Below are 10,971 nucleotides of genomic sequence, written 5' to 3'. Positions count from 1 at the left end.
TATTACACTATATACATCAGAAAATCAACTCAATCTCCTGTTGTGCTCTGATATGATATGAAAGGCAGTGTATTTAACCATCAGAAAAATGGTGGTATATTATCCCAGTAACTTGTATTCATTCCCCTCATCTTAACCCGTAGCAATAGACTGCGTTGTGCTGACTTCTGTCATACTGCACAGAGACAAATGGTATCAGTTCAGACTCACTAACCTCACTGAAACTGTACACAACGTTTTCACTGTTTAAATAAATTCATTTCATGTACAACACAGTTGACCAATCACAGATCAATAAAGCCTGTTTTTATTGGTGAATGTCAGAAGCAAATGGAATTCCACAACTAAGTAAACAGTGATGGTCCAAACAACACTGCGACTATTATTACAATCAATGTCTTACTTAAACAGTTGCTAATCAAGTGTACATTATATTCTTAAATAAACCTAATTTTCAGTGTAAATGGAATCATTTATTTTAGACAGGACAAGTGGCCTTAACTCCTCTCGCTCCAGAAAATGACGAGAACGTGGATAAATGCGCTTGTATGAAATGACGACTCCTCTGCTCAGGCAAATTACATTTACAGGTGTGATCCCAAAATAAGTGTCAAGTGAAAATGCGTGTTTTTGTCAGACAACAGCTGATCCACAGGGGTGTTATTTGTAAACTCTTCAGAGAAGAGGAGGATACACATGACTGTCCTCCATGAAAGGTGGCTATCGAGGAGGGGAGGATATTTTTCCATTTTAGCCCACAAACACAATCCCTTTCTGGGCCATGGAGGATGGATTTGAGAAAGGGTGTGATGATAGTCAGACAAACCCTGGCTTTCCTTTTGGTCATAAATGGCCAATAAAACATCTTATCTACAATATTTCACTCATAATGAAGGCCCACTAAAATGTACCATTCACTATGTCAGTTGTGACCTTACTTCCTTTCATTAATCTTCACATTTTAGTATAAAATTAAATAGAAAACATGCTTCATTATCATATTGGGGGATTCTAGTGGTAAATAGGAAATGAGAGAAACTAGTATGCCTGCTAAACAGTGAAACAATGAGCTATAGTGCATGGAGCTGGGTTACTCTACTGGCAGGGAATAGCTGCTCATGTGGCTTCGGGCCCATGATTACCTATACACAGTATTACAGTGATTCTCACCGTACACCCAATGAAAGAAGGCATATCAGGTTCATATACTGTAAATATAAGGATGCTTTCTAAACTAATCGGAGATAAGATGAGAGTGAGGAGGCAGAGGTAACCATCTACAAGCACAGAGCTGGGAGCTGCTTTTCACCTAGACTTTCTCTGGTGTGAGTGATAAAGACACTTGATAAGGCGATAGATAGCCGGGTGGTATAGAGGAGAGAGGTGGGAAAGGGACATTTTATGACCCCATTTTTTCGACGGGTTTGTAGTAGAGTAGTTTTGGGAAGGGGGGTAGTTGTCTGCTGAAACAGCTGGATGGAGGAAGTACTGTAGTTTGGGGGCTGAGAGGGTGTAGTTTAGGAACCTCCTGTGCCTGCTGATGACGGGGCTGCTGTGGTGGAGCTGCTCTGGTTTGATTTGCCTTTATGTCTCTGTCCTCCTCGTCTCCTGCTCCCTCCTGACTTTGTCTGTAGAGAACAGATCCCAATCAGACAGACGGAGAACAGAAACAACTGGGTTAACAGAGGTTACCATTCAAAATCACTTCCAGCTAAGACTGATGTTATCAAACGGAACTACATGCTGTGGACACATCTCTAGAAGATTCATGTTTGGTTCACATCAGTTGAGGCATGCATTGTTTCAGGATATTTACAGAAGTTACTGGACAAGACTCATTTGACCTAATTATCTTGTTTACCTGCCTGGTTCCCATTGTTTATCTTGCTCTGTTTGTTTCTGTTTACCTTGCTCTCTTGTTTCCCTCATTACTCTGAGGGTCATCCTCCCCCTCTGTCTGAGGAAGCAAGCAAAGCACCAACACAGAGAGAGGAGGAATGGAGGGAAAATCAAGGATGTAGTAACGTTGTAATGCACAAAGAGGATGAAGAGCAAATGAATGTGGAAATTGAAAAGAATGCAGAGAATGAAACAGGGTGAGAGGAAAAGAGACAGGGTGAGGAAATCAGTGAAAAGAATAGCAATGAAAGGAAGGAAACAGGGTGAGAGGAAAAGAGACAGGGTGACAGGAGGAGTAATCAGGGTAGAAAAGGAAAGGAAACAGGGTGAGAGGAAAAGAGACAGGGTGACAGGAGGAGTAATCAGTGAATGAGAATAGCAATGAAAAGGAAGGAAACAGGGTGAGAGGAAAAGAGACAGGGTGACAGGAGGAGTAATCAGTGAATGAGAATAGCAATGAAAAGGAAGGAAACAGGGTGAGAGGAAAAGAGACAGGGTGACAGGAGGAGTAATCAGTACATGAGAATAGCAATGAAAAGGAAGGAAACAGGGTGAGAGGAAAAGAGACAGGGTGACAGGAGGAGTAATCAGTGAATGAGAATAGCAATGAAAAGGAAGGAAACAGGGTGAGAGGAAAAGAGACAGGGTGACAAGGAGTAATCAGTAAATGAGAATAGAAGAAAAGGAAAAACAGGGTGAGAGGAAAAGAGACAGGGTGGCAGGTGGAGTAATCAGTAAATGAGAATAGCAATGAAAAGGAAGGAAACAGGGTGAGAGGAAAAGAGACAGGGTGGCAGGAGGAGTAATCAGTAAATGAGAATAGCAATGAAAAGGAAGGAAACAGGGTGAGAGGAAAAGAGACAGGGTGGCAGGAGGAGTAATCAGTAAATGAGAATAGCAATGAAAAGGAAGGAAACAGGGTGAGAGGAAAAGAGACAGGGAGGAGGAGTAATCAGTAAATGAGAATAGCAATGAAAAGGAAGGGGTGAAAAAAGAGAGGGTGGCAGGAGGAGTAATCAGTAAATGAGAATAGCAATGAAAAGGAAGGAAACAGGGTGAGGAAAAGAGACAGGGTGGCAGGAGGAGTAATCAGTAAATGAGAATAGCAATGAAAAGGAAGGAAACAGGGTGAGAGGAAAAGAGACAGGGTGGCAGGAGGAGTAATCAGTAAATGAGAATAGCAATGAAAAGGAAGGAAACAGGGTGAGAGGAAAAGAGACAGGGTGGCAGGTGGAGTAATCAGTAAATGAGAATAGCAATGAAAAGGAAGGAAACAGGGTGAGAGGAAAAGAGAGGGTGGCAGGAGGAGTAATCAGTAAATGAGAATAGCAATGAAAAGGAAGGAAACAGGGTGAGAGGAAAAGAGACAGGGTGACAGGAGGAGTAATCAGTAAATGAAAAGGAAGGAAACAGTAGGGTGTGAAAACATGAAGAGGAGAAGAATAGTAGGAAAGGAGAGGTGTTAGGCAGATCAGACAGACACAGCTACAGAAGAAAACATTCTAGAAGCAGTAAAGCAAGTTAAGAGGAAAGCTTACGCACCACACACACACACATAAGTTAAACACTTACACCTATTCAACTGCCCTGAACCTATTACTTTCACGACCCGCCATCTAACCATCCCCTCCACTCCCTTCCTTTCAATTTGTTACTTCACTTTCTCTCTCTCACCAGTTGTTGTGATTGGTGCGGACTGTCTGGTCGGGCTGTGCTCGCTTCGTCCTCATTGGCAGGCGTGGTTCCATCCTCTCTGCGGTACGGGGCCTTTTTCGTAGACTGCATTTTGATTTGCGGGGGTTTGAAGTTTGACGGCAGATTATTGGTCGACTGCAGCAGCTGTAAACACCCACCCACCAATAAGATTAATGCATGAGGGAAGTACTCTGCATGCAGGTACTCTGGTGTCTTTATGACCTTTCGTAAACCATTCAGAACCATTCATAAGCCTTTAAGTCCAGACCTTGGTGATGATACCCACAGCCTTGGTGTATCCCTCTGAACACCAGTCTACTCTCTGGTATGTGGAGGAACTCTGGGGTCTTCATGAGCATGATCCTTCATAAACCCTTTCCAACCCTTCATAAACAATTCATAAGCCTTTCTAACCCCTGACCTTGGTGATGGTGCCCACAGCCTTGGTGCGTCCCTCTCTGAACACCAGTCTCTGGTCTGTGTGGAGGTACTCGGGGGTCTTGATGAAGCGGAAGTGGACCGATGCCTTGTCCCCTGTTCGTAGACAGTCTCTGTTCATGGTCAGGATAGTGGCTGTCTGCCTGATGCTGCCACAGTGCACTGCGAAGGGGGAGAAAGAGGAATGACGAGAGAAGGAGAGATATATAGTGAGACATGAGACAGCTGTGTGTGTGTGTGTGTGTGTGTGTGTGTGTGTGTGTGTGTGTGTGTGTGTGTGTGTGTGTGTGTGTGTGTGTGTGTGTGTGTGTGTGTGTGTCTCACCCATGGCCTGGTAGCGGGGTGATATCGTAGTTGGGTGGTGCAGAACCAGAATCTCAGCCATAAATTCCCATGATGCCTGTGGGTTTAACCTGGGGGACACCATCACCATGCCTTTCCTTATGGATGAACGCTTGATCTAAGGAGGGAATGAACGGAGGGGAGGGAGAGGAGGAGAGAGAGCGGGAGGGGGAGGGAGGAGGAGAGAAGCGGGAGGAGGGAGAGGAGGAGAGAAGCGGAGGGAGGGATGGGAGGGAGGGAGAGGAGAAGCGGGAGGGGAGGGAGGAAAGCGGAGAGGAGGAGGAGAAGGGAGCGGGAGGGGAGGAGAAGAGAAAGCGGGAGGAGGGAGAGAAAGCGGGAGGGGGAGGGAGAGAAAGCGGGAGGAGGGAGAGGGGATGGGGAGGGAAAGAGGGATGGAAGAGGATGGGGAGGGAGAGAGGGATGGGGAGGAGAGAGGGATGGGGAGGAAAGGAAGGGGAGGGGATGGGGAGGAGGGATGGGGAGGGAGAAGGGATGAAGTGGGAGAGAGGGATGAGGTAGGGAGGGATGAGGAGAGAGAACATGGAGAGAGGGAGCGGGGGAGGGGTGGGAGGGAGGGGAGGAAGAGAAGGATGGGGAAGGAGAGAGGGATGGGGAGGGAGAGAGGGATGGGGAGGGGAGAGATGAGGTAGAGAGAGAACATGGAGAGAGGGAGCGGGAAGGGAGGGGAGAGAAACAGAGAGACTTGAGGTATTGACTCCTATTCACTGCAAAAAACATTCAGTTCAACTAAACATTTATCTATCTATGCATCAGAAAAGTGTTGTAATACCAAACATCTCCAGCAGGGAACACTAAAGAGAAAACATACCTTTTTGAGGGCGAAGGAGGCAGTCTGTCCACCTCTCACCTCCTTGACTGGCATCCTCTTCCTGTGGATAGATTTGACTGCAATGGGGAGGAAACTGCCCAGTGGGTCTGGGCCTAACAACATTGTGTCATTCAGACGTATCAATCCACGTAAAGTAGTCCTGAAACGACTGTGCTACACCCTGACGGAGAAGGAAAACATGGTTAGAGAGGTGTGTGTGGCATCAATATGCATGTGTAGCAGCTGCTTTGTGTGTGACTAACCGGTTTTGAGTAGGTGTCATCTATCTGGAACTCTGCAGGTTCGTCTTCTCTGAAGGAGGTTTTAGAAGACAGCAGGTTGAGGAACATCTTCAGCAGGTCCATGTTCTCTCCTGTCACATTGGAGATCTGGAAGATTGGACACATCCTACACACACAAACACACTGAATTATGGTCCCCTATAATTGAAGCAAAATCCAGTTTCTAAAGAGTGTGATTGTGGCTACAAAGTGTGTGCCTTAACGTTTACCTCTCAGAGCTGAAGTTGGAGGCTGTGACGATGACGTCATCTTTGTTTTGGACCAGAACAGGGATCTTTCTGCAGCCTGGGGACTTTAGTAACCTCTGGAGCAGCTTTAACGTCTCTGTTACAATAACACAACCAGTAAAGTCAGGTTTTGTGATGACTGTCAATATTGTAACCAAAAAGGGGGGAGGGGGGTCCTCATCACTAAATTTAAGAGAAAGCAGTATGGTGGGGTAGAGGAATATGGTTTCACCTGTATAATTATTTCATATCAGTGCAGATGTGGGAAGGAGTCCAGGAAAGGAAGCAGATTTAGACTTGAGATGCACCCAGAAAGAGAAAGAAAGGAACTGACCTTGTAGGATGCTGGCAGGACACATGTCTATCTTGGTGACCACTACGAACATCAGGCACATTGAGGCCAGGGCCAGACCCTAGATGCTCCTTTAGTCATCCCTACGATACCTGCATTACTGCCCACCTAGAGAGAAGATGGGAGAGATAGACAGGGAGAGGGGGTAAAGAGAGTGAGGGGGGTAAAGAGAGCGAGGAAGGAGGGAGAGAGCGAGGGAAGGAGGGTGAGAGCGAGAGAAGGAGGGAGGGAGAGAGGAAGGAGGGAGGGAGAGAGGAAGGAAGGAGAGAGCGAGGGAAGGAGCGAGGGAAGGAGGGAGGGAGAGAGAAAGGGGGGAGGGAGAGAGCGAGGGAAGGAGGGAGGGAGAGAGAAAGGAGGGAGGGAGAGAGGAAGGAGGGAGGGAGAGAGAAAGGGGGAGGGAGAGAGAAAGGGGGAGGGAGAGGAGGAAGGAGGGGAGGGAGAGAGGATGGAAGGAGGGGAGAGAGGGATGGAAGGAGGGAGAGGAGAGAGGATGGAAGGAGGAGGGAGAGAGGGATGGAAGGAGGGAGAGGGATGGAAGGAGGAGAGAGAGAGCAAAAGAGAACATGCGAAATATTCATCAGTGGTGCTGTTGATGGATAGTAAAAGTCAGAAAAGCACTAACGCCCACACACTACCCCCTCACTCACCATGAGCATGCAGAAGTCAGGCAGGTGTCCAGTCATTCCAAACACTGTAGTCTTGGATACTTCTCATGTCCAGCTAGGTTCATGAAGGTGATGACCTTAGAGGACCTCTCAGATCTTAGTCCAGTCTAGACTCTCCACCATGGCTGTCTGGCTTATTCACCACCTAGATACAGGGACAGAGATTACACACAACAACAACTTCATGTCTCCATCTAGAAAACCAATTAATCAACTAAATGATCAATGAAGCAGGCCTTACATTGTCATCTCTCAAGTGTCATGTCAATGTTATCCCAGTGTAATCTCCATCACCTATAAGCCCCTCCTATGTCATCTCCCTCACCTGTCCCTTCTGGTCGAAGCCCAGGATGTCGTTCCCCACACTGCTGGTCCTGCCACTCTCCATTTCATGTTTGTGTCTGAAGAGTTTCTGGCGGGCGAACCCCCTGCCGTTGTCCAGTTCTCCGTGGGTCAACACCCCCAGCAGGGTGCTCTTACCTGCATCTACGTTACCCACCACCGCTACCCTGAGAGAGGGGGAGAGAGAGGGAGAGAGGAGAGAGGGCGGAGGGGAGAGAGGGCGGTAGGGAAGGAGAGATTTGACATTTGGGACACAAGATCAGATCAAGATGAAGAGAAGAGGGATGAAAACAGAGTATTGCTCGTGTGTTGCTTTGACAACACTGGATCTCCCCCCTTTATGTCAACGTCCCCTTAAGCTTTTTTGAATTTAAATTGCATTTGAGAGACATGCTTGTCCTCGTCAGCCCAGGTCTAATGTCAAAACACATCTAATTGTTGATCAAGTCAGCCTTTGACCCCTGACACTTGACCTTCCCCCAACTCACCTGACCTCCAAGAAGTCTTGATCACCCACGCGTCGGCGGATGAGGTAGTCGCGTACCTGCCCCCCAGCTTCGATACGCTCCCTCAGCAGGATCAGCTCTGACTCGGTCTGCTCACACAGGGACTGAACTGTGGCTACAGACGCCTCCATGTCTCCCTCATCCAGACCATAGTCACCTCCGTCTGATAGAAAGGGATGAGGGGTTGGGGGGGGTTTATCGGTGTAAAATGTCACTCGCTACAGTAAGTGACTGATTCTCTGAGCTAGTAAATGTAGGAGCAAATCAGTGCATACTGTATAGCCTCATTAAGTGAGTGAGGCTGACTTACCTGAGCCCATCCCAACAACGTAGATGGTCTCCCCACAACCCTCGTCCATCCTCTCCCGGAGTTGTCGTAGTAACGAGTCATACTGCTCTCCATTAGGGCTGACCAGGGCCAACTGACAAGGGAGGGAAGGAGAGAGACAGAAAATGGTTGATGTAGGCCTGGGTATCCTATAACATGGCCATGGTGGAAAGCCTACACATATTTCCATTGATATAGGCCTAATTGTACTTTATCAAAAGCTATAGGGCTATTCATCTTGTATTGTCCTCTATCTGGGTAGAGTTGTGAATGCTACACCATTTCTGTGAAAAATGGATTATTCATCTCGTCTAAAAACATTTGACTATCTGGGTACTCAGATTTGGCTGTAGATTTACCTTACAAGCTTGCTTTCAGTCCAAATCCATCTCTATACAAGCTTAGGGAACCCTGATAAAGACAATTTAGAGTTGTGAATAACCCACTATTTATGTGAAAATAGATTAATCCAAACAGTGAGGGAGTTCGTTTTGCATCACTCGGGCCCCGGTGGGCGGGGTTTGCACATTTAAGACCATTCCATTGGTCCTAAACTGAAATCTCTACCCACCCAGAGCACCCAGCCACGGAAAAAAGAAATCGCCCAATTATTTTTTTCACCTTTATTTAACCAGGTAGGCTAGTTGAGAACAAGTTCTCATTTGCAACTGCGACCTGGCCAAGATAAAGCATAGAAGTGTGAACAGACAACACAGAGTTACACATGGAGTAAACAATTAACAAGTCAATAACACAGTAGGAAAAAAAAGGGAGTCTATATACATTGTGTGCAAAAGGCATGAGGAGGTAGGCGAATAATTACAATTTTGCAGATTAACACTGGAGTGATAAATGATCAGATGGTCATGTACAGGTAGAGATATTCGTGTGCAAAAGAGCAGAAAAGTAAATAAATTAAAACAGTATGGGGATGAGGTAGGTAAAAATGGGTGGGCTATTTACCGATAGACTATGTACAGCTGCAGCGATCGGTTAGCTGCTCAGATAGCAGATGTTTGAAGTTGGTGAGGGAGATAAAAGTCTCCAACTTCAGCGATTTTTGCAATTAGTTCCAGTCACAGGCAGCAGAGAACTGGAACGAAAGGCGGCCAAATGAGGTGTTGGCTTTAGGGATGATCAGTGAGATACACCTGCTGGAGCGCGTGCTACGGGTGGGTGTTGCCATCGTGACCAGTGAACTGAGATAAGGCGGAGCTTTACCTAGCATGGACTTGTAGATGACCTGGAGCCAGTGGGTCTGGCGACGAATATGTAGCGAGGGCCAGCCGACTAGAGCATACAGGTCGCAGTGGTGGGTGGTATAAGGTGCTTTAGTGACAAAACGGATGGCACTGTGATAAACTGCATCCAGTTTGCTGAGTAGAGTGTTGGAAGCAATTTTGTAGATGACATCGCCGAAGTCGAGGATCGGTAGGATAGTCAGTTTTACTAGGGTAAGTTTGGCGGCATGAGTGAAGGAAACTTTGTTGCGGAATAGAAAGCAGACTCTAGATTAGATTTTCGATTGGAGATGTTTGATATGAGTCTGGAAGGAGAGTTTAAGGTCTAGCCAGACACCTAGGTACTTATAGATGTCCACATATTCAAGGTCGGAACTAATTAGGTGGTGATGCTAGTCAGCGTGCGGCAGGCAGCGAACGGTTGAAAAGCATGCATTTGGTTTTACTAGCGTTTAAAAGCAGTTGGAGGCCACGGAAGGAGTGTTGTATGGCATTGAAGCTCGTTTGAGGCTAGATAGCACAGTGTCCAAGGATCGGCCGGAAGTATAGAATGGTGTCGCCTCAAGGCGAGAGGTGATCAGGAATCGCCCGCAGCAAGAGCAACATCATTGACATATACAGAGAAAAGAGTCGGCCCGAGAACAAACCCTGTGGCACCCCCATAGAGACTGCCAGAGGACCGGACAGCATGCCCTCCGATTTGACACACTGAACTCTGTCTGCAAAGTAGTTGGTGAACCAGGCAGGCAGTCATCAGAAAACCGAGGCTACTGAGTCTGCCGATAAGAATATGGTGATTGACAGAGTCAAAGCCTTGGCAAGGTCAATGAAGACGTGCCACAGTACTGTCTTTTTATCGATGGCGGTTATGATGTCGTTTAGTAATCTTGAGCGTGGCTGAGGTGCACCCATGACCGGCTCGGAAAACCAGATTGCAATGGAGAAGGCATGGTGGGATTCAGATGGTCAGTGACCTGTTTGTTGACTTGGCTTTCAAGACCTTAGATAGGCAGGCAGGATGGATATAGGTCTGTAGCAGTTTGGGTCCAGGGTGTCTCCCCTTTGAAGAGGGGATGGACTGTTGCAGCTTTCAATCCTTGGGGATCTCAGACGCATATGAAAGAGAGGTTGAACAGGCTGGTAATAGGGGTTGCGACAATGGCGGCGGATAGTTTCAGAAATAGAGGGTCCAGATTGTCAAGCCCAGCTGATTTGTACAGGTCCAGGTTTTGCAGCTCTTTCAGAACATCTGCTATCTGGATTTGGGTAAAGGAGAACCTGGAGAGGCTTGGGCGAGTAGCTGCGGGGGGGGGGGGGGGGGGGGGTGGAGTAGCCAGGCGGAAGGGCATGGCCAGCCGTTGAGAAATGCTTGTTGAAGTTTTTGATAATCATGGATTTATCGGTGGTGACCGTGTTACCTAGCCTCAGTGCAGTGGGCAGCTGGGAGGAGGTGCTCTTGTTCTCCATGGACTTCACAGTGTCCCAGAACTTTTTGGAGTTAGAGCTACAGGATGCAAATTTCTGCCTGAAGAAGCTGGCCTTAGCTTTCCTGACTGACTGTGTGTATTGGTTCCTGACTTCCCTGAACAGTTGCATATCGCGGGACTATTCGGATGCCATTGCAGTCCGCCACAGGATGTTTTTGTGCTGGTCGAGGGCAGTCAGGTCTGGAGTGAACCAAGGGCTATATCTGTTCTTAGTTCTGCATTTTTGAACGGAGCATGCTTATCTAAAATGGTGAGGAAGTTACTTTAAAGAATGACCAGGCATCCTCAACTGACGGGATGAGGTCAATGCAGGTGAAT

The 10,971-nt window shown here is 47.2% G+C and overlaps 1 pseudogene; it reads right to left on the bottom strand.

The window, feature by feature from the left end:
• Positions 1-1,514: 1,514 nt before the first annotated feature.
• LOC135564694 (GTP-binding protein 1-like) lies at positions 1,515-8,130 on the bottom strand (annotated as a pseudogene).
• Between the last annotated feature and the right edge of the window lie 2,841 nt (positions 8,131-10,971).

This window comes from Oncorhynchus nerka, linkage group LG26 (assembly GCF_034236695.1).
Source record: "Oncorhynchus nerka isolate Pitt River linkage group LG26, Oner_Uvic_2.0, whole genome shotgun sequence".
Taxonomy (NCBI): domain Eukaryota; kingdom Metazoa; phylum Chordata; class Actinopteri; order Salmoniformes; family Salmonidae; genus Oncorhynchus; species Oncorhynchus nerka.
Note: the sequence above shows the minus strand (reverse complement) of the source record. Positions and strands in the feature narration are given on the sequence as shown.